The sequence below is a fragment of the Pinus tabuliformis genome, chromosome 6 (assembly GCF_031772625.1).
Source record: "Pinus tabuliformis cultivar Carrire ecotype Pingquan chromosome 6, CPIR1, whole genome shotgun sequence".
Lineage (NCBI taxonomy): Eukaryota > Viridiplantae > Streptophyta > Pinopsida > Pinales > Pinaceae > Pinus > Pinus tabuliformis.
Window position 1 is genome coordinate 1,019,090,900 of NC_142292.1, and position 23,055 is coordinate 1,019,113,954.

Here is a 23,055-nt window from a genome sequence, read left to right on the forward strand (position 1 = left end):
GCATAGTGGCTGGAATCCCAAACCCACCTGAAAAGGGCTATGGTCAGTGGAGCTGTGAAGAGCTCGGTTGTAGCTGTGCTGAACATAGGGGAGGCTCTCGTCCCATGTGCGTGGATGCTTTGATTTATACATGCGTAGAATGTGCACAATCATCCTATTGACAACCTCTGTCTGGCCATCAGTTTGAGGATGGAAGGCTGTGGACTTCGTGAATTTGATGTCCAGCATTGACCAGAGACTGGACCAAAATGTGCTGAGAAACCGACTGTCCCGATCTGAGATGGTAGACTGTGGGATCCCAAAGTGCACCCACACTCGTTCAAAGAAGAGTTTAGCAGTGGCTTCTGCTATGATATTCTTCTTGCAGGTCGCCATAATGGCCATCTTCGAGAACCTGTCGACGACCACAAAAACACAGTCATTTCCATGATTAGTGGAAGGAAGGCCTGGCATGTAATCCATGGAGACGGATTCCCAAGGTCGACTAGGGGTAGGCAACGGGGTATAGAGGCCGTGCTTCTTAATGGTCGGTTTGGCAATGGCACAGGCAGTACATGATCTGATGTACTTCCCAACATCCTGTCGAAGATTCGACCAATAGAAATAATTTTGCAGTACTGCCACTGTTTTCTCGACCCTGAAATGCCCAGCAGCCCGCTTGTAGTGTGCTTCCCAAATCATCTTGGCACGCTCGCTTGAAGGAAAACAAAGGTGACCCAGGTGGCATAATAAGGCATCCTGGAGGTGAAAATCTGGAACATGCCGACCCTCCAAGAGTGTCTGGTATGTGTGGCCGAATTCTGGGTCGCTTTTGTTAAGAAGTGGCCAATCAGAAGTCTCGTGCCCACAAGAGTTGAGCACGGTGGTTAACGCCATGATCGGTGGTCGACTGAGGCAATCTGCAACATTATTGGTGTTGCCCTTCTTATACTTGATATTCAAGTGGAACTGTTGCAGGTATGTAGACCACTTCTGATGGCGATCATTCTGCAATTTCCCTTGGGTCTGTATGAACTGCAGGGGTCGGTGGTCTGTGTGGATGACCGTTTCCTTCCCCAAAATGTAATGCTTCCATTGTCGGTAGGCCTGTATAATGGAATACATCTCTTTATCATAAGTGGGGTACTTCCGGACTGTGTCTGAAAGTGTTTCACTGTGATATGCCACTGGATGTCCATGTTGAGTAAGGACTGCCCCAATAGCATAGTCAGAGGCATCTGTCTCGACCTCAAATGGTTGTTGTAAATCTGGTAACCCGAGCACTGGTGCCGTACAGAGGCGATCCTTCAACTCCAGGAATGCCTTCTATTGAGATTCAGACCAAAAGAATTTTGCTTTCGCCCCTCCCTTGGTGACTTGACTCAAGGGCCAAGTAATATGAGAAAACCCCAACACGAACCTGCGGTAGAAGTTGGCAAGACCTAGAAAGCTGCAGAGCTCTGTTAGAGTGGTTGGAGATGGCCAATCCCGAATGACTTGGATCTTGGCTGGATCGACATGCACCCCCTATTAATCAATGATGTATCCTAGATACTGAACCTGGGTCATGCCAAAAGTGCATTTCTCCAAATTGGCACATAGCTTGTGTTGCCGCAGTGTTTGGAGAACCTGTCGGATGTGGTGGAGGTGCTCTTCCCAACTCTGGTTGAAGATTAGAATGTCATCCAAGTATACTACTACAAAGGAGTTGGTGAATGGCTGCAAGATGCAATCCATTAGCCTCATGAAGGTTGCAGGAGCATTCGTTAATCCGAAAGGCATAACCAACCATTCGAAAAGGCCCTCCTTGGATTTGAAGGCAGTCTTCCACACATCAGTGGGTTCGATTGGTACCTGGTGATATCCTGACTTCAGATCGTTCTTGCTGAAATATTTTGCCCCCTTTAGTTGGTCCAGGAGGTCATTAATCCGCGGGATCGGGTACCTATTACGGACAGTGATCTTGTTCAACGCCCGATAGTCAATACATAGTCTCCACGTCCCATCCTTCTTCTGTACCAACACGATCGGGCTCCCACAAGGCGATGAACTCGGACGGATGTGACCTTTCTGCAGGAGCTCCTGAATCTGCCTCTTGATTTCATTGTTCTCCAGAACGGAGCGCCGATAAATTGGTCCATTGGGTAGCGGCGCACCTGGGGTCAGATCGATGGAGTGCTTGACCTGACAGTGCAGAGGAACCCCTGCAGGGGAGGTGAAGATGTCCTCGTACTCCTCCACAACCATGTCCATCTGTAGTTGTCGTGCAGAGGGACCCCGTCTGGAGGCTGCTGCCACCGTCTTCTTCTTTCCTTGAGGGCGTATCATCAGGAAAACAAATTTCCTAGTTTTGGAAATGATCTTACTGCATTGTTTTGCAGTAATAAAAGAGATGGCGGTAGGTGGTGCTACCTCTGGTATCCTGTACAACTTATCTCCCAATGTAATAATAACAGCACGGGGTCTTGATTCATACACATCATGTCGCTTCCACAAGTATGGCTGTCCTAATAATACATCACAAACTTCAAGGGGAGCAATGTCACACAATACCTCATCCGTGAAGGGCTTGATGTTGTATGGAAGGCGACACTGCTGGCTCACGCGAAGATCTCGTCCTTGGTGAAGCCACCCAATGGTGTATGGTTGTGGTTGTGCTGTGGTCGGTAAGCCCAATCGCTTCACGACATCTGCCGAAATGAGGTTCTTTTGACTCCGCTATCAACAATGAACTGTATCGGGGAGCCCTTTACCCACATCTGGGAGTGGAAGAGATGATCCTCCTCCTCTGGATCTTCGGGTTCATTTTTCTGGATCTTGGCGGTAGCAACAGTGGCATTGGGATCCGCATCAATAATCTGCTTCCCTTTTTCATTCCCCTTATCGGGTTCTGACTCAGAGTCGGAACATGCATCTGATTATGAAACCTTTAGCTCAGCCACCAGTGACTGCTTGACCCGACACTCACTTGTGTTGTGAGTGGAGCTCTTATGGAACTCACACCATTTTCCAGTGTCCTATTTCGGCTTCGCGGCGCTGTTCTTTTCTTGCAGCTTCGGTGGGTTGTCTTGGGCTGTCCCGCCTTGGCTTTGTCCTTTGTTCTGTGGTTTCGGGGCACCTTTCCCCTGATTTGGATTCGCAGATCCAAAGTCTCGCTTCTTTTGTTTAAACTTCTGCTCGACCTTGACGGCATATCGGTATGCTGCGCCGAGCGAGGAGATGTTCAGGAATTGTATTTCTTCCTGGATGTACTTGTGCAGGCAACCATGGTATTTGAGTATCAAATGTTGCTCCGAATCCTTGATACCCAACTTTGTGCTAAGGGTATGGAAAAGATTGGTGAACTCCGGCACGTCTTGGTCCCTTCCCTGCCGTAGCGTGGTCCACTTTATGTATTCATCCTCATAACTTCGGACAGGGTAGTACTGCTCCTTGATGGCATCCCGGAATGAATTCCAGGTGGGTGCAGTTGAAAATAGTGAGTCAATACTTTCATCCTTCTGCTCGCAGTAGGTTTCCCACCAGTCCTTGACGTGGGGGGCTGCTTTAAGAAGAGTGCAAACAATCTTTTCCCGACTCGAAAATTCATGAACAAAAAAATAACCCTCTAGCAGATTTAACCATTTATCTACGGCATCTGCGTCTATCTGACCCTCGAATATGGGGATTTCAAAATTAATTTGTACCTTAAAGGGCGTGACGTTTCCAGAGTAGCTGCTGGAAGCCGATGCGTCGCTTCTGGGTAGCCGCTGAAGGATCTGGGCAAAGTTGTCCATCATCGCGTTCCGTTGTCGCTCGAGGGCTTCTTCGAGCAAGATTTTGATGGGATCTCCTGCCCCCTTGTCTTTCTTCTCATCCGCCATGGGAGGCCGTCGGGATTTGCGAGGCTGGTCTTGCAAAGGTTAGACCAGTTCAAGCCCTAACTCCTTATATCCCGACCTTGTTGGGGACATGCAAAGAAAAACAGAGAAAAAGCAGACCGCTATGATACCACTGATCCAGATTTAAACAGGAACGCAACAAATTACAGAGATAACCATATACACAAAGATGCAGCGGAAATAATACTTCATTTCATTAATACTGAAATATGCTTACAACCAGAAATGGAAATAAACCAGCTAGGGCGATGGTAGCTTATCTCTGAGAAGAGATGTGGTGGCTACATGCCTCCAAACTGTGTTACAATGAGGCTCAAAGGCCCATTTATTGTTGAGAAACAATGGAAAACCCTTAACATTCCAAAACCTAACCCTAGGAGATGAAACGCCAAACTGTGGGCCCCATTTGGGTAAATTGGTACATCAACTTCCCGAGGTCGTAACTTTGGCATACGATCTCCGTTTGACGCGTACAATAGCTCGTTAGAAAGATCTATCCGAGCACTACCACTTTGGGAATGACAACATCGGTCCATGGACCCATGTTGCCCCCAAATTTCCCAAAAAATGTCATTTAGGGCCTCAAAACGGCTCCAGAAGTTCAGGACCCGAAAAACTGCTAAAAATAGTAAGTTGTGCTACAATTAAGGAAACTGAAAATGCTGAGAGAAACAATGGTGGGGGTCCAGGTGGAGTTGGCAGGTGGCCACCAATATCCACCTGGAGCAGAAATAAATCTTAAACCTTAATTTGAGAATCATCGCTCTTATGAGACTAAAAACCGTGATGGTCACCTGTTGTATTATACTCGACCCATGATGGCATCACTTTGTTTACTTGTATACCTGCGATGGTCCCAAAAAGGCAATTTTCCCAAAGAGGATGAGAAGCTTCGTGATCTAGAAGCTTCCAGAGCGGCGAGCTGGAGGTTGTTCGGTGTAGATGAGGTCGAGTTCTCCCAACTTGGCCTGTTGGTCTTATAACTATGAGCTAACTCCTTGAGATGAGGTCCTACTCCTATCTTTGGAGAGATCCTAACTCCCTTTCCAAGCTTATATATTCATCCTCTCCCATTCCCAAATGGTTGGTCTATGTCTATTTGCACCATTATGCTAAGATTGTGCCTATATGCTACTCATTTGGCTTGGATAAGGAGTGCTTGGAGAGCCTAGCTTGGACTTGGAAATTCATTCAAGGGGAGCCTTTTGACATCAAGGCTTGGTTGGATGCTTCCTCCTTTATTCTATTAATATACAACTGCTGGTTCATTTTCCCTAAATGTGTATGTTCATGCATCATTTTTCTTAACATTCCTTGATCATTTAAGTAGGTTGATTTTGAATATGCTATTTGTATTTACATCCTTTGTTGTGTCTTGATCCCTTGTGCAGGTGATTCACTGCGGTGAGCAGCAGGAACGAGTTTGTGAAGCAAGCGATTCAAGGTCTTCAACAAAGGAGGTCATTAGCATTAGAGCGAGGTAGGCCATCTTCTTTGTCTCGCTTTTCAATTGTAACCTAGGAAGGTGTCTAGTAGCTTGTCACTTAGGTTACTAGTCCCACTCATTTGGCTAGAGGGATCATCTCTGTCTGCATAGAGGATTTCCTAGACAACAACAACCTTTTCTCCTTTTTCTATTACCAGGGCTCCTTTAGTGGCCTTCTAGGTTTTGTCTGTAAAAGTAGTTACACAACATTCACCTCCAAACTACCCTGTTGAAATTAGATTTTTCTTTAAATCTGGGACATGCCTTACCTCCTTCAATAACCATTGGTTTACATTTTGTTTCTTTATAAAAACCTTATCCATTCCAACGATTTTACAGGGTTTATCATCACCCAAATGAACGTGTCCAAAATCTCCTTGTATGTTCATGAAAATGTTTCCTATCAGGTGTGGCATGGAAGGAGGCCCCTGAATCTACCAACCAGACATCAATAATATTATCTAATGAAAGAATCAAAACATCTTGCAACACATCACCTGTCACATTTGCTTCATGATTTTTCTCTTGCTGCCTATCTCCTTCTTTTCCCTTCCGAGATTTACAGTAGTTCTTTAGGTGTCCTTTCTTCCCACATTTCTAGCACACTATCATTGATCTGGATTTGGATTTACCTTTTCTTGACATAATGTGATTTCCTGGGCTCCTTCCTCTTTCCATTTTTCTTCCCCTAATGTCTGCAGTCAAACCATTACCTGATGTCTCACCAGAGATTTTCCGTCACATTTCCTCGCTAAGGATGGTACCAACAACATCATCAAACTTTAAAGTACTAGATCGAGAGACAAAGTTATTAATAGCCATAACTAGGCCATTCCAATTTTTTGGCAATGAGCACAGAAATAACATAGCCCTAACTTCATCATCAAAATTTACCCCAACAAAACTTAACTGACTAGTAACTGTGTTAAATTCATTTGAATGATCAACAACAAATCCACCTTCTGACATCTTCATATTAAATATACGCTTCATAAGAAATACCTTACTTGAGGCCGAGGGTTTTTCATGTAGTTTGACCAATGTTGTTATTAAAATTTCTGTTATCGTTTTCTTTGAAATGTTGAATTCAATCGATGCTTCCAAACACAACTGTATTGTTCCTAGAGCCTTTCTGTTGAGAATCTCCCATTCTCAGTTCATCATACTCATCAGATTCTTTTATTTTCTGCTCAATGGTGTTAGGATATTCCGACACATAGGATATAGTTAAGTTCAACTTGGTCTAGTGTAGAGTTAGGTATAGAGTTAGGTAAAGTGTGTTTCTTTACCGTTGTACATTTTGTAACTTACAATCCGACGGTCACGATATGTAGTGATCCGACGGTTCATTCTCTCCTCGGTATTACCGACACTTGATCCGTGGCTTGACACCCGATTGGTCCATGAGTTCTATTTAAAGCGCATGGAGGGTCATTGTTCGTGTAATCCGTGCATGAGAGAAGCTTATGTAAATTTTCATTCTTTGATTAATAAATTGCCTGTAGTACCCACGTTGGGACAGGCCGTGGACTGTTTCCCTCTTTGAGGGTTTTAACCACGTCAAAAATACTGGTGTATTGATTTGAGATCTGGTTGTGAGCGGTGTCCTTTTGGTATTCTTTCCGAGGAACTTACCCTGTAAATTCCTACATGGTATCAGAGCTATTTGAGGGCCGCGTCCATTGGTGATCCAAATCTGAAGCCGGTAGAACTGCATGCGGCTGTCGTTTCCTAGATCTGTTGTTTCTGACTGCTTTCGGGCAGAGAGGACTGCTCTGTTGCGTTCGGAGCATCTGTTCCAGTGAGGAACCCCTTTCGTTTCACGCGAAAAGGTTTTCGGTAGCCCTAGCTGCGTCATTTTTCAGATCGGGAGGTATACAGTGTTTTTGCAGTTTACTGTTATTTTCTCTCTGCTTATTTCGGTTTCGGTTTATTTACCCCTTTTTTTAACCGGATCTATACCTTTCATTTATGCGTATGCTCTTTGCCCTACGACTCTGTGCGATCTGGGCTAATCAGAAACAGAAAGGAAGGATTTTTCTCATGCGTATGCTCTTTTCCCTGCACCTTAGTGTGATCTCGGAAAATCAGAAACATTGAGAAAAATATTTAGTTTTTCGGCTAAAGCTAACTTTGAGATTTTTTTTTAAAATATCTAGTTTTTTGGCTAAAGCTAACTTCGAGCCGCAAGGTTCGTTTTTCTTTGCATATTCGTGTTGGGTTTTGTGTTTTGTGTTTTGTAGGGAAAAAGAGCTTTCTCAAGGCAAGCACGCAAACCGAGGCCCCCACCCCCCCCTCTCTCTCTCTCTCAAATTTTTTGTATAGATCAATTGGTTCAAAGCTATTTTAAGAGAGTAGAGGTCTTGGGTTCAAGTCTCCATTTTGTGGGGGCGGATTTTTTTTTCATTCCCGCACATTCGCGCACTTTGCCGACAACTTCAACAATTTTTTTTAAAAAGCCATAACTTCTTCATCCGGAAGCCTTTTTCAGAGCCGTTTTTTTTAAACCCGCCTATTTTTTCGAGATCTATCCATTGGAACACTTACTTTTAGCATCTTCAGCTTCATTTAAAAAAAAAAATGGAAAGTCCATGCCAAGTCATTCTTGACAGCACTAACTACTTCCAATGGGTAGCCTACATGGAAGATTTAATTAGAAGTAAAGGTCTCTTCAGAATAGCCACAGACCAAGAGAAGAAACCAAAAGATGAAGACAAGGCTGCAAAATGGGAAAATAGACAAGATCAAGCACGTGGTTTGATAGGGATGTCTATTTCTCTTGATCTTAGATTCCACATTGCAGAACTTGAGACTCCTCATGAAGCATTAGAAAAACTCGCTAAAGTTTTTGGGATTAAAAATGAAATTAGAGCCCATCAACTTGAAAATGAGTTGCTTACTTTGGATCCTAATAATTTTTCTTGCATTGAAGATTTCTTATCCAAATTCAAGACCCTTAGATATCTCTTGGAAGGTGTTAAAGTTAAGAAAGAAGATGGTAACCTTATTTATTCCATCCTTACTAAGTTGGGACCAGCCTACTCTGTATTTGTTTCCACTTTCCATTCTACAAGGGAAGCTTTCATTTGTCAAGGAAAAGACTACAAGGCCCCTTCCTTTGACTCCTTTTGTGATTCCTTAATAAGAGAACAAGAAAAACTCTTACACCTTGGTCTTCTTAATCTTGGAAACTCTTCCACGAAAGCGTTAGCCGCCCAGCAGCAACCAAATTCAAAGAATCCTAAGAAGTCATATCCTCAAAAGAATGGTCCTAAACCAACTCAGCCTCAAAATGAAAGATCATTTCAGCAAAATGATAAGACCAATAAAAACAAATGGAAGAAGACTGATAGACATTGTAACTTTTGTAATCGAGATGGCCACTTAGAATCTAAATGCTTTAAGAAGATGGAAGCCTTGGAAGACGCAATGAAGAAACATAACATCCATGTGGAGCCTACTTCAACTTCAACTTCCGGAATGGCACTTTCTGCATGTCGTTGTCAATCATCTCAGTCTGGTTATGCATTAAATGTATCTTCTTCTTCTTCTCATTCTCATGAGTGGCTCATTGATTCTGGAGCCTCTTATCACATGGCCAAAAACCAAGCCATGTTTTCTTCTTTAAATGATTGTAACACCAAAAATATATATGTTGGTGATGATAGATCTCTTAATGTTGTAGGGACTGGAACTGTTCATCTAGACAATGATTAGTTTAATGATGTATTATGTGTTCCAACCTTATCCTGCAACCTTCTATCTGTCTATCAGATAACTCATTCAGGTGAAGGTAAAATTGTTGAATTTTCACCTCATGATGTTGTAATCAAGGATCTAAAAAATCCTAAACAGATTCTAGCTACTGGTCTTGCTGATGATTCCACAAGGTTGTATAAGTTTCACAACTTTGGGTCATCAAATCTTCCCTCAGTATTTGTTGCTCATAATGATGAAGTGAGCAAACTTTGGCATGAGCGATTTGGTCACTTAAACTATCGCTCCCTTCAGCATCTATGTAAAGAAAATATGGTGACAGGTCTTCCTATGGTATCTTGCAGAGATGGTGTTTGTTCCGGATGTGTACTCGGAAAACATCATCGGGACAGTTTTGACAAACGTGCCTCTTGGCACGCCTCAGCCCCTTTACAGCTTGTGCACAGTGATTTATGTGGTCCTCTTCCTATTGCTTCATTCTCTGGCTGCAAGTACTTCTTAACTTTCATTGATGATTTCTCCAGACGCACTTGGGTATACTTCTTAAAACTCAAGAGCGAAGTATTTAACACATTTTTGGCCTTCAAAGCCTTTGTTGAAAAACAATCTGGACATCAAATTCTTAAGCTAAGAACTGATAATGGTGGAGAATATGTTAAAAACACCTTCATCAACTTTTGCACCGAAAATGGAATTCAAATGCAACATACTGTTCCATACACTCCACAACAAAATGGTGTAGCTGAAAGGAAAAATCACACCTTAAAGGAAATGGCTAATTGTATGCTGCAATCTAAAGGACTCAGTCTTAGTTTTTGGGCCAAAGCAATTAATTGTGCAAATTATATAATCAATCGCACTCCTACTAAGGTTCTAGAGAATATCACTCCAGAAGAAGCTTGGAGTTCCATTAAACCAGATGTAAGTCACTTTCGTGTGTTTGGAAGTGAAGCATGGGCCCATATTCCAGATGAAAAGCATAAAGCTTTAGAACCTAAGAGTGAGAAATGTACTTTTGTTGGATATTCTGAAGATGTAAAAGGTTATAGACTTATTCCATTTAAGTCCAAAAATGTTATCATTAGAAGAGATGTAAAATTTGATGAAAATAAATCGGCCTGCGAGCCTAGTCCGGCGGATGTGCCACCTCTTCCTATCTCTTCTACTTTTGAAAACATTTCTTCTTCAGATGATGAAAGCGAGGATGATAATCCTCCCCCACCTTCTCAGGATCCTCAACTTCCAAGCTGGGTCCGTGCTACTCGGGATGCAGCAGGTGATCTTGCCAGTGATCCTACAGATCAGCGACGTACACGTTCTCAGTTTGAAAGAGCCTCTTCTTTACTGGCTCAAGCTCCAGTAAATCATGATCCTGACACTTTTGCAGAAGCTTCAGGCCATCCACATTGGGAAGCAGCTATGAATGAAGAATATCATTCATTGATGACAAATGATACATGGGATCTTGTTCCTCTACCAAAGGGACGCAAACTTGTTAGATGTAAATGGGTTTACAGAACCAAGTATGGACCAGATGGGAAAGTTGATAAACATAAAGCTCGTCTCGTTGCTAAGGGCTTTTCACAGGTTGAAGGCATTGACTACACTGAAACCTTCTCCCCTGTTGCCAAAATGAACTCTATCCGCCTTGTTCTTTCCCTTGCTGCCTCTTTAAAATGGGAAGTCCATCAGATGGATGTTAAATCTGCCTTCTTGCATGGGGACTTGCAGGAAGAAATCTATATGGAACAACCCATTGGCTTCATACAAACAGACTCCAGCCTTGTTTGTTGACTTAAGAAATCCCTTTATGGCCTCAAGCAAGCTCCTCGGGCTTGGTATGCCAAAATGGATAGCTTTCTTTTAGAATCTGGCTTTTCTAGGTGTCATTCTGACAATACTGTCTACACCAAGAAAGTGGGCAACTCTCTTATCATCCTTGTTCTTTATGTTGATGATCTTATTCTTACTGGTAGTGATCCCAACCTTATAAACCATGTGAAGTCCAGCCTTAAAAAGAAATTTGAAATGACAGACTTAGGACACTTACACTATTTTCTCGGTCTTCAAGTCTTGCAATCCAAGGAGGGTATTTTCCTTTCCCAGTCCAAGTATGCTTGTGATATTCTTTGTCATTTTCACATGGAAGACTGTAAGCCAGCCCCTTCTCCCTTTCAGTCTGGAGTCAAACTTTCAGTCTCTTGTACTTCTCCTGAAGTTGATGCTACCTTATATCGTCAACTTGTAGGAAAACTCTTGTATTTAACCCATACTCGTCCTGATCTTTCCTTTGCTGTTGGCCTTGTTGCTTGTTTTATGCAAAACCCCCATGAAAGTCATTGGAAAGCAGCTAAAAGAATACTTCGTTATGTTCGAGGTACAATACAGTTTGGGATTCATTTCAGTGCCAAAGCAGCTCCTCTATTAGTTGGTTTCACTGATTCTGATTGGGCTGGTGACCCTGATGATCGGAAGTCTACTGCCGGTTATGTCTTCACTCTTGGTTCAGGACCTATTACATGGGCTTGTAAGAAACAGGCTGCCATTTCTCTTTCGTCAGCAGAAGAAGAGTATCGTGGTGCCGTGGAAGCTAGTAAGGAAGCCTTGTGGCTTCGTCAGATCCTATCAGAGTTTGGCTTTGAGCAGCAGCATCCAACCACATTTTGGTGTGATAATCAAAGTGCCATTCAGCTATGCAAAGATCCAGTCCAGCATCAGCGCAGCAAACACATTGAACTACACATGCACTTCATCAGAAAGCTCATTCATGACCATGTTCTTGAAGTGCAATATTGTCCAACAGATGATCAGGTTGCAAACATCTTCACAAAGGCTCTCACAGAGGCGAAGTTCACTAAACTTCGATATATGCTTGGAGTTCAGGAAGTTGTCACTAAGGGGGGATAGGCTCTAGTGCCTCCTTCCTTCTCCTATTGTGTCATATTTGTAAATCCTTCAATCCTATCCCAAGTTGTTCTTAAGGGGGGATGTTAGGGTATTCCGACACATAGGATATAGTTAAGTTCAACTTGGTCTAGTGTAGAGTGTAGAGTTAGGTAAAGTGTGTTTCTTTACCGTTGTACATTTTGTAACTTACAATCCGACGGTCACGATATGTAGTGATCTGACGGTTCATTCTCTCCTCGGTATTACCGACACTTGATCCGTGGCTTGACACCCGATTGGTCCATGAGTTCTATTTAAAGCGCATGGAGGGTCATTGTTCGTGTAATCTGTGCATGAGAGAAGCTTATGTAAATTTTCATTCTTTGATTAATAAATTGCCTGTAGTACCCACGTTGGGACAGGCCGTGGACTGTTTCCCTCTTTGAGGGTTTTAACCACGTCAAAAATACTGGTGTATTGATTTGAGATCTGGTTGTGAGCAGTGTCCTTTTGGTATTCTTTCTGAGGAACTTACCCTGTAAATTCCTACAAATGGTAGGTACAAATATTTTTGATACAGATAATATTCCATCTGTATTTTCCATAGCTGGTAGTTCTTGCCATTCAATTTATCGACCCTAAACCTACCATCTTCTGCCATTGGTCCCACTTGAACTAGGAACCCTTCTCTCCTGCGAGTTTATCAATCAAATAAACCTTCGACTCTAATACCAATTGTTAGAAATTAATTAACGAAGCAATGCAATACATCAAATAAAGAAAAACACAAATACAAAAATGCATAAAACAAGAGAGACACAAATATACGTGGTTCACCCAATTTGGGCTATGTCCACTGAGAAACAGTCAGTCCTTCTATATTATCCAACAAAATGAATAGATACAACCTACAATAGATCCTCTATAATTTCCTCTTCACTCTCACACAACCTCCTCTCTCTCTCTCACTCAAAATAATAATACACAACCGCAATACAATTCCCTCATATAAATTGAAGGTTTCCTTCTAGGGAAAAAACCTTATTTACATAACTTTTACCGTTATATCATCCACCTAATGAACGAGATAGATTGACTATGAAATTACAATATTTTACAAGGAAAATTGTCATTTATTTTTAGATTTGGGGGCACTGTCCTCGAACCCCTGCCAAGGGAGGGCTCATAAAAGTCATCGTCGCCCCCTCGGATCCTTGTCATGATGATTAGGAACATGGATCTAGCACCAAAAAAAAAGATAATTAGGTTCCACACCCAACAATCATATCATTGAATATCATAGTTCATAATTCAAACATATAAATGTAATATACTTATGGGTATATCTCAAACTGTTCGGAAACTAAATGAGGGTCTTCCACTCTCCATCCAACCATAACCTAGCTACACCACAAGATTTTTGAAGTTGACCACCGTTGAGATGGATTCAATGTCTAAGGGGATGCTTGCTTAGGGAAATTCACACCAAAGGCTTGGTTTAACACTCAAGATATAGAGTCTAATGTCTAGGTGGTTTATCATTTTCCCTCCAGTAGCAAACACCATAATGACCCACTCTTTCCTACGATTTTATTCATATGGATTCACCTAAGGTCCAGATGTGGTATTTCTTAATCTAGGGGTTCCAATCCACTTTCCAAGTGGTTTATTATCTATTTTTTCATAGCAAGCACCATAGGTGTCTTCAGTCCACTGTCTAGGTGGTTTATCGGCTAGTCAACAAGCACCAAAATGACCCAAAATTCCCTGTATAGGTGGTTTATCGACTATACAACAAGAACCACAGTGATTTGGTCATCCATCGAGCATCCCATTGACCACACAGGAGTAACACCCTCCTCCCACATTTACACAAGTTAGCTTGTCCATTAGGGTAAATAAGTGACAAGAGGATACTATGATATGATTCAACTCCCCATGTACAGTTAAGGAAGTGGAACCGACACAACAAAACCAATTTGACCTTCTACACATGTCATAAAACCTCGAGGAGCCAACCAACCTTTCCAAGTGATTAACCCCTGAGACAAATTCACATTTTATTGACATAGAGCCTTAGTTGCTCGCATAACATGGGCATGCATGCTACTGGGACCCTCCAGTAGCTCCCACAACAAGGGAATTCCAACAACTGGGGAATTTTTTAGCTAGTTCAGAGCCAACGACCCCCAATTCTATGCCACTTTTTCAGTGCCAGGACTCAGGCCACTTCTCAGAACTTCATGAAACTTCTAGAAATAAAAAGTAACATCAAAACAATGATACAAATGCAAGTACTTGAACAAAGACTTGTCTGGACCGCTACTAGCCATGACAAGAATTTCGTCAAACATGTTACAAATATGCATTCTACAGGTCATAACAACAGATCTCAACATAGGGGCCTCATACTTATATGAGAATCGCTAAGAAGCATTGGTGCCTTATCACATTAGGTGCATTACCATCTATTAGGTCATATATTCAGAGTTCATTCATTTAAAATTCAAAACATGATGAGATCCATACATCATCACCGTCTTAAAACATGCACATAACCAACATATAACCAACATAAATAACAAGGATATAAAAGCCATAAGAACCACATATAAACAAGTATATTTACCCATCAAATATAAGAGGAAAGAGTCTCTTATTAACATATGCAAAATGCAACCAGGTCTGGGACTTCCAAGAACCATCTGACCATAGACTAGGCTGAACCCCCATGCCATATTCGAGGCATGAATGCAGGATCTCATGGAACACATCCAAAAAAACCAAATTAGGGCTTCCAGAGGCCAAACCACCTCAACCCTCAACCAGTGATTCCTCCTCATGGTCAGACATCACTAACCATCACCATATTGGTCTCTACCCAAGATGTCTAGGGCTCTAGAGTGTTTGTTATAACTAGGGCTTCCAGGAGTAGTAACTTAACTCACAACTATTGTTGGGCTTCCAAAGCATTTGTTCAACCAGGGCTTCTAGGACTAGTAACTCAACCCACCAAGGGCTTCCAAAGCATTTGTCCAACCAAGGCTTCTAGGACTAGTAACTCAACGCAAGTTTTTACAGGGCTTCTGGAGTATTCGTCCAACCAAGGCTTCCAGGAACTAGTAATTCAACCCACAACCAAAGGAATAGGAGAACCAACCATAAAACAAAGGGAAAGACACCGATAACACCATGGCTATATAGGAAATGGAAAGGCTAAGAAAATCCACCATCAATCCAGGCATTCCTCCATGCCAATGACAAATCATAACCAAGAAACCACATGCATATGTCATGCATGCCAAAATTAGCAAGGAAATCCTACATGCAACTCGATACCTGCAAGAAAATCCCGTTACAGCTGATGATTCCGATGTCTTCTTGTGCTTTCCTGCTCTTCCTTTTCCTTCTTGCTCCAAATACCAAGTATGCCACACACCTCCAAGAGTTATCTAAGAAAACTCTAAGTGTCCAAGAGTATGAGAGAGAGAGAGAGAATAGAGAGAGAGCTCCAAAACTAAACTGACAGAAGGTACCACCTGATCCTCAAAATCCTTTTTATTATTGAGGCCTCTATTTCCTTCAATTTCTATTATTTTCCTTCATGCAACCTGACCCTTCACCTCCCTTTTCTCATAATTTCCATTATTTTCATAAATAAAATTCCAATTAATGCCTCATGCTTTTCCAAAGCCTTTTCCATTGCCTTTGCAAATTATCTTAGCCATTAATCAATCACAAGTGACCCCCATCACTATTTTTTTGCCCAACATTCATCTTGGAATATGTGTGCGATGACCATGATTATTATTTTTCCTTTATTAACTTTATTACATAGATTTTTGACCAGGGTTGTTACTGAACCCTCCTCTTTTAGGGAACACTGTCCTCGGTGTTCAATGGCACCTACAACCAACAATACTACTGAAAAATAAAGCATACTTCCCATGGAGCTTTATAACTTAGCTCGTTGCAGTATTTACAATGATCAACCTACTGAGAAGTAAATCAACACGAGAAACATAACAACATACCAACCATAAGGATATGACACCCATACTACTTATTGGAGCTTTATAATGCAACTCATGGTGGTATTTGCATCCATATACATATGTACATATACCAAAACATCATATGAAAACATATACCAAAAACATTTGCTCAACCAGCGAATAGAGAAGGATACATAGCCCGAATTTGATCAACCATCTCCCATGTACCTTCATCGGGCCCAAAGTGCTTCCATTTCACTTTAACCTGCTTGATTGCTTAGTTATGGACCATGAGCATCTTTCTCTACAAAATGCACTCAGGTTCCAGTTGGAATTCTCCTTCTGGTTCCACCTGCAATACAAACCAGTCAAACACATGATCAACATCTTTAACATAATTCTTAAGCAATGACGCATGGAAAACATCATGGACTTTCATCATCGGAGGCAGTGTAAGTCAATAGGCTACTGATCCAATCCTTTTAAGAATCCTGAAAGGTCCACAAAACCGAGGTGCCAGCTTGGCACATGATCCAATCCTCAAGGAGATCTTATTGGGCTTGATGCGCAAATACACCTATTTCACTAACTTGAAACTACTTAAACATCCTGTTCTGATCTACATAAATTTTCTACCTGTCCTATGCTACCTTTAGATTCTTCTTAATAACCTACATTTCCTGTTCCATCTCTTCCAACATATTTAATCCAATCATCATTGTTACACAAAATTTTGTCACTATCCCTGTACTCCTCGTTCCTTGATCCTGGAGGACCTCTACAGTGAACCCTACATGCTTTACCATCATGAAGAGACTCCCATTATGTCCCTCTTCATGAGAAGAACATTTCCCTTTCGCATCATTTCCCAAGAATATTCCTTTTACCCCAGTTTACAAGACCGGTGCTAATGACCCATTTCCTCCTCGCGCCGATTTGCAGAGTTTAAAAACCTGTAGGTTTTAACCCTGTACAGAAATTACCCGCACACGAATTCTAAAACACATAAAATAAACAATGCGAGAGCATAACACATAAAACACATATACGCAGAGATTTTCCCCTAGATCCCAAAATCGGAACTACTAGCTTGATTTTTCATTATGTTCCTTTCAATGTTATAATACATATTTATACATGCCGAAGCATCCAATACCATGGACCGAAAACCATCGCATCCAAAACCATGGATCGAAAACCATCGCATCCAAAAACATGTGCGAAAATCATGCACAAAACCATAGGTGGGTCCGCCGAACCAAAACCAAAAATTTTATGGGGCGCTACCCTAGACCCCATAATGTGGGGTTACCTGCACCCCTCAAACCCTCTGTGACTCCCCCCCGCTACGCAATCGACACAATGAAGGGGGGGCTCCACCCCCCTTCTAACCCCCTGGTTAACTATGTGGGCTAGTCGTGGAAAGAATATAACACAACCCAACATTCTCCCGCTTGTTGTTTTCTTTCCATAGGGGGCCACAAGAGAGCTTAGTCATTTATCTAGCGCTACAATGCCCATTATTTCTCTACACCAACAGATTTTGTCAATGCATCAAGAGTATTCTTCAAAGTGTCCACCTTTACTAGCAACACCTTTTTATCTTCTATCATATCCCTCACAAAGTGATACTGAACATAAATGTGCTTTGTCTTTAAATGATATGCAGGGTTCTTTGCCAAGAAAATTGCACTTTGGCTGTCACAGTCTATCCTTATAGCTCCCTGTACTAATCCCATATTTGAACACAATCTCTGAAACCAAACTGCTTCCTTGCTTGCATGAGTGGTTGCCATGTATTCTGCCTCTGTAGTTGATAGTGCCACTACAGATTGTTTCTTACCCATCCAACTGACTACACCTCCAAATAGGTTAAACACATACCCACTTGTATATCATCTCTAATCCAGATCTCTAGCCCAGTCTGCATCAACAAATCCACGAAATATCCAACACTCTGTCCAATCCTGGTCTTCCTTGGTAGCACAAACCATAATCACTAGTGCCACGCAAATACCTGAAAACCCGCTTCACTGTTGTTCAGTGCTCCTTCCCTGGTTCTGATATAAACCTGCTCAATACTCCCACTGCATGTGCAATGTATGGTCTAGTACAGACCATCGCATACATCAGGCTACCGACTGCACTTGCATATGGAACACATGACATGTCCTCTTCCTCTTCTTGTGTCTTGGGACACTGTTCAACAGATAAATTTACACCTACAAGAATAGGAACCTTTACCGATTTACTATCCTGCATATTAAATCTTTGCAATATTGTCTCGACATATTTCCTCTGGTTTAACCAGAGCTTCCTCTTTGCCTGATGTCTTTTAATTTCCATGTCCAAAATATAGTTTGCAGCACCAAGATCTTTCATGTCGAATTTGGAGGACAATTAGGTCTTCAAATCCTGGATAATTTCTTTGTCATTTCCAACCAGCAACGTATCATCCACATACAAGACCAAATAAATAACACGGTCACCAATTAATTTAAAATACACACAGTGATCTGCTTTGCTTCTGGTGAAGACAAGTCCCCGTATAAATGTATCAAATTTCTGATACCACATCCTTAGTGACTGTTTTAACCCATATAAAGACTTCTTTAACTTGCATACGAATTCTTTCTTACCCTTCACCGCAAAGCCTACAGGTTGCTTCATGTAGATTTCCTCTTCCAGATCCTCGTAAAGAAATGTCGTCTTCACATCCATCTGTTCTACCTCAAAATCAAAAGCAGCAACAACAGACAAAAGTTATCTAATAGAAGTTACCTTGGCAACAGGAGAAAAAATATCACCAAAATCAATTCATGGCACCTGGGAATAACCTTTTGCTACCAACCGAGCTTTATATTTCTCCACCTTTCCTTCTGCATTTGTCTTCTTCTTAAACACCCATTTGCTGCTAATGGGTTTCCTTCCAGCCGGTAACTCCACTAGATCCCAAGCTTCATTTTTGTGCAAAGATGCCATTTCATCAACCATGGTCTCTTTCCAGATTTTTCCATCCTCTGAATCTACTGCTTCCTTCACAGTTCTGGGATCATCATCAGTAATAGATAAAACAAAATTTGAATAGAAAGCAGATGGATTATACCTTTATGGCTACCTTCTTTCTCGAACTGATCTTCTCACACCTGGAGTTTGTGGCTCTTCATCTTCTGATTCCTCCTTTGTTGTAGAGTCTGATTCTTCCTCCTTTAGTTCAAACTCTATCTTCTCAGGTTCCTTTGGTTGGACTTCAAGTTTAATAACATCTTTCACCTCTCTAAACACCACATCTCAGCTATACACAACCTTCCTTGTTACTGGGTTCCAAAGCTTATAACCCTTCAAACCATCCTTATACCCAATAAAGATGCACTTTTCAGATTTACTATCCATCACATCCAAATACCCTCAGATGTGAAAGAAAGGGTTTCTTACCAGTCCATACCTCTTGTGGAGTTTTATCCTCCAATGCTGATGAAGGTGATCCATTGACCAGGTAACATGCTGTCTCCACTGCCTTTTTCCAAAATTCCTATCCTAACCTGGCAACACTGGGCATGCTTCTTGCCCTTTCCATCAACGTCTTGTTCATTCTTTCTGCAACTCCATTTTGCTGAGGTGTATATGGAGTAGTCTTTTTCCGTGCTATACTGCACTTCTTACAGAATTATTCAAATTCCTTAATGCAAAACTCTCCATCATTATCTGTCCTCAGCACCTTTATCTTCTTCTCTGTTTGGTTTTCCACCAGAGCCTTGAATTCTTTAAACTTGTCAAAGACTTCAGATTTCATCTTAAGTAAATATATCCATGTATTCCTTGAGAAGTCATCTATAAATGATACATAGTACACAAACTTACCCAGTGATGGAACCTTCACAGGTCCAAACACATCACTATGCACAAGCTCTAATATATGTTTCACCCTCTTACCACCAGAGGGGAAACTCACTCGATTCTGCTTCCCATATACACAATTTTCACAGAAATCAAAATCTAGAGAGCTATTACTCATACCTTCTACCATACCTTTATCATGAAGTATTCGAAGGCCATTCTCTCCAATATGTCCAAGCCTTTGATGCCACAACATGGTCTTCTCTCCAGAGACCACTAGATTTTCCGCTCCACTTTTAGGAACCAAAGAACTGTTGCACCCATCAAAAACCGTGCTACCTTGCAACTTGTACAGAGTTCCAATCCGAACTCCACACATCAATACCAATGCTCCCCGAACCATCTTGCAGGTATCCTTCTTGAAAACCGTTTTTACACCTGCATCATCCAACTTGCTTACAAAAATCATATTTCTAGCCAATGTAGGAATATGCAGAACACCTAGAAGTGTTCTAACCCTTCCACCTTGCAACTTGAACTTTACTTTTCCGCGACCAATGATTCTAGCCTTCCTATCATCCCCTAAGAAGCCATCACCACCATCGTATGTATCATACTCGCAGAACCACTCTCTATGGGGAGTTAAGTGAAAGGATGCACCTGAGTCAATCAACCATGCCTCATGATCTACATGTGTACTTGATGAAGCACCATGCCTCATGATCTACATGTGTACTTGATGAAGCCAAGTACACATCCCCACCTTCATCTGAGGTGGTTTTAATCTCTGCAGAAGGAGCACACCTTTTGTAGTGCCCTTCCTTTCCGCATTTCCAGCACACCACTTTTATAGGTTTTCCTGGAGATTTAGATCTCCCACTCGATGACTTATTTTTTTTTCTATTCTGGGACCGTCCTCGTATAGACAAGGCATCACCATTCTGGCTCTCCATATTTTTCCGTCTCATCTCCTCCGTCAGTAAGGATGAGAGTGTTTTATCAAACTGCAAGGCAGTTGCATTGCTACCTATTGCAATAACCAAACTATCCCACGAATCTGGTAGAGAACACAACAAACTGATGCACTTATCTTCATCTGAAATTTTAATATCAACAGACGCTAACTGACTTACCACAATATTAAATGCATTTAGATGCTTTGTCACTGAGTCTCCATGTTTCATCCTCAGGTTATACAACTTTTTTTGCAGGAACAATTTATTCACCAGAGACTTAGATTGGTACAAAGTCCCCAAATTGTCTCACAAAGCCTTCGCTGTAGCTTCCCCTGATACATTCAACAATACTGAATCTGAGACACACAATCGTATTGTGCTCTTTGCCTTCCGATCCAACTTCTTCCATTCTTCATTAGACACTCCTATTGGTTTAGTACCTGGATCTACCGCGATCCACTGATCTTTATCCACCAACAGATCCTCCATCTTGAGTTTCCACAACTCAAAACTCTGACCATTAAATTTCTTGATCTCTATCTTTCCACTGCTCGCCATCTTCTTCACCACCAGAATTGATCTCGCAGATCTCCCACTGAACAAGGTCTACAACAGGCCCGAGCAAAACCTCTCAGCAACAAAGGCGTCCCCTTGAAGCCAAAACAACTCCGATACCAAATGTAGGTTTTAACCCCGTACATAAATTACCTGCATACGAATTCTAAAACACATAAAATAAACAATGTGAGAGCATAACACATAAAAAACATATACACATAGATTTCCTTGGATCCCAAAACTGGGACTACCATCTTGATTTTTCATTATGTTCCTTTCAATGTTATAATACATTTTTATACATGCCGAAGCATCCAATACCATGGAATGAAAACCATCGTGTCCAAAAACATGTGCAAAAATCATGCACAAAACCATAGGTGGGTCCACCCAACCTAACATAGGTTTCAAAACCAAAAATTTTCCAGGGGGCTGCCCCGGAGCCCATAAAGTGGGGTTACCTGCACCCCTCAAACCCCCTGTGACTCCCCCCCCGATACGCAATCGGTGCAATGAAGGGGGGGGATCCTCCCCCCTTCTAACCCCCTGGTTAATTACGTGGGATAGTTGTGGAAGGAATATAACACAACCCAACAAAACCGGCCTAGTGTCGTACGACGCAAATGAGCCTTTTCTTAGTCGTGCCGATCCTCTTTTGGTAGGTTTTTTAAATATGGAGTCGAAGCTTCCAGGTCTAGAAGCTTCGTAACGAAAGTCTGGTAAATGGTTGGGCTGGATGGAGCTAAGGAAGTCAGTTTGGGTTCCTTTCCCCTATTAAGATGGAACAAACCAAAGAGATAATCCCTCTCCCATCATAAGAGGAACCATCTCCCCTCCATCAAAGCTATATAAACTCCTCCTTTTCCAAGCTGAACTAGTTTTTTTGAGCTTGAATAACCAACAAGATATCTATAGCTTGTAGCTTTCTAGTTTATGTTTGTGGAGGGAGAATAGTGTGTTTGGTTTGGTTTGGAACTAAAGGGAAGAAGCCTTAAAACTTCCATTGTTGGGGCTATCCATGAGATGTGTAATATCCATTCCCTTAATAATACATAATAAATAATAAAAATAATAATATAATAATATAATAATAAATAATAAATAATAAAAATAATAAATAATACAAATAAATAATAATAATATAAATAATAAATAATAAATCACTTAATAATAAATAATAAAAATAATAAATCATAAATAATAAATGAATTTAAAAATATACAAGAAAATAAATAAAAATAATAAAAATAATAAAAATAAAAATAGTAATAACTATACTAAAACTCTAAATCAGAATAAATAGAAATAAAACAAGAAAACTATCAAAAAGAAGGAAATAAAACAAGAAAGCTAAAAAAAAAATCAAAAGAAAAGTAAAGAAATAAAACAAGAAAGCTAAAAAATCAAAAGAAAGTTGCATGTAGACACATGGAGTGTGTGCATGTGGTTCCCCTTCCAATGTTGTTCTATTTAATAGATGGTGAGGAAGATGAGAGGCATTCCTGCATTCCATCTTTCCAAGATTCTGTCTTTCATTCTCTTGGGAGAATGGTATACTAAGACCTAAGAGTCACTGGCAGTAGTACGTTGATTGAGGGCTCGGGGGTGGCTAGTTGTAGCAAGACGTTGCACAATTGAGCCTACGGTTGGGTGGAGAGTCGTCCCCAAAACCTTGTTGCAGATAGCAGACTTCAACCGAAATCACAGATAAGTGCTCTAATCATAGTTTTGAATTTGAAGTTAATTAGTTGAATTGCATG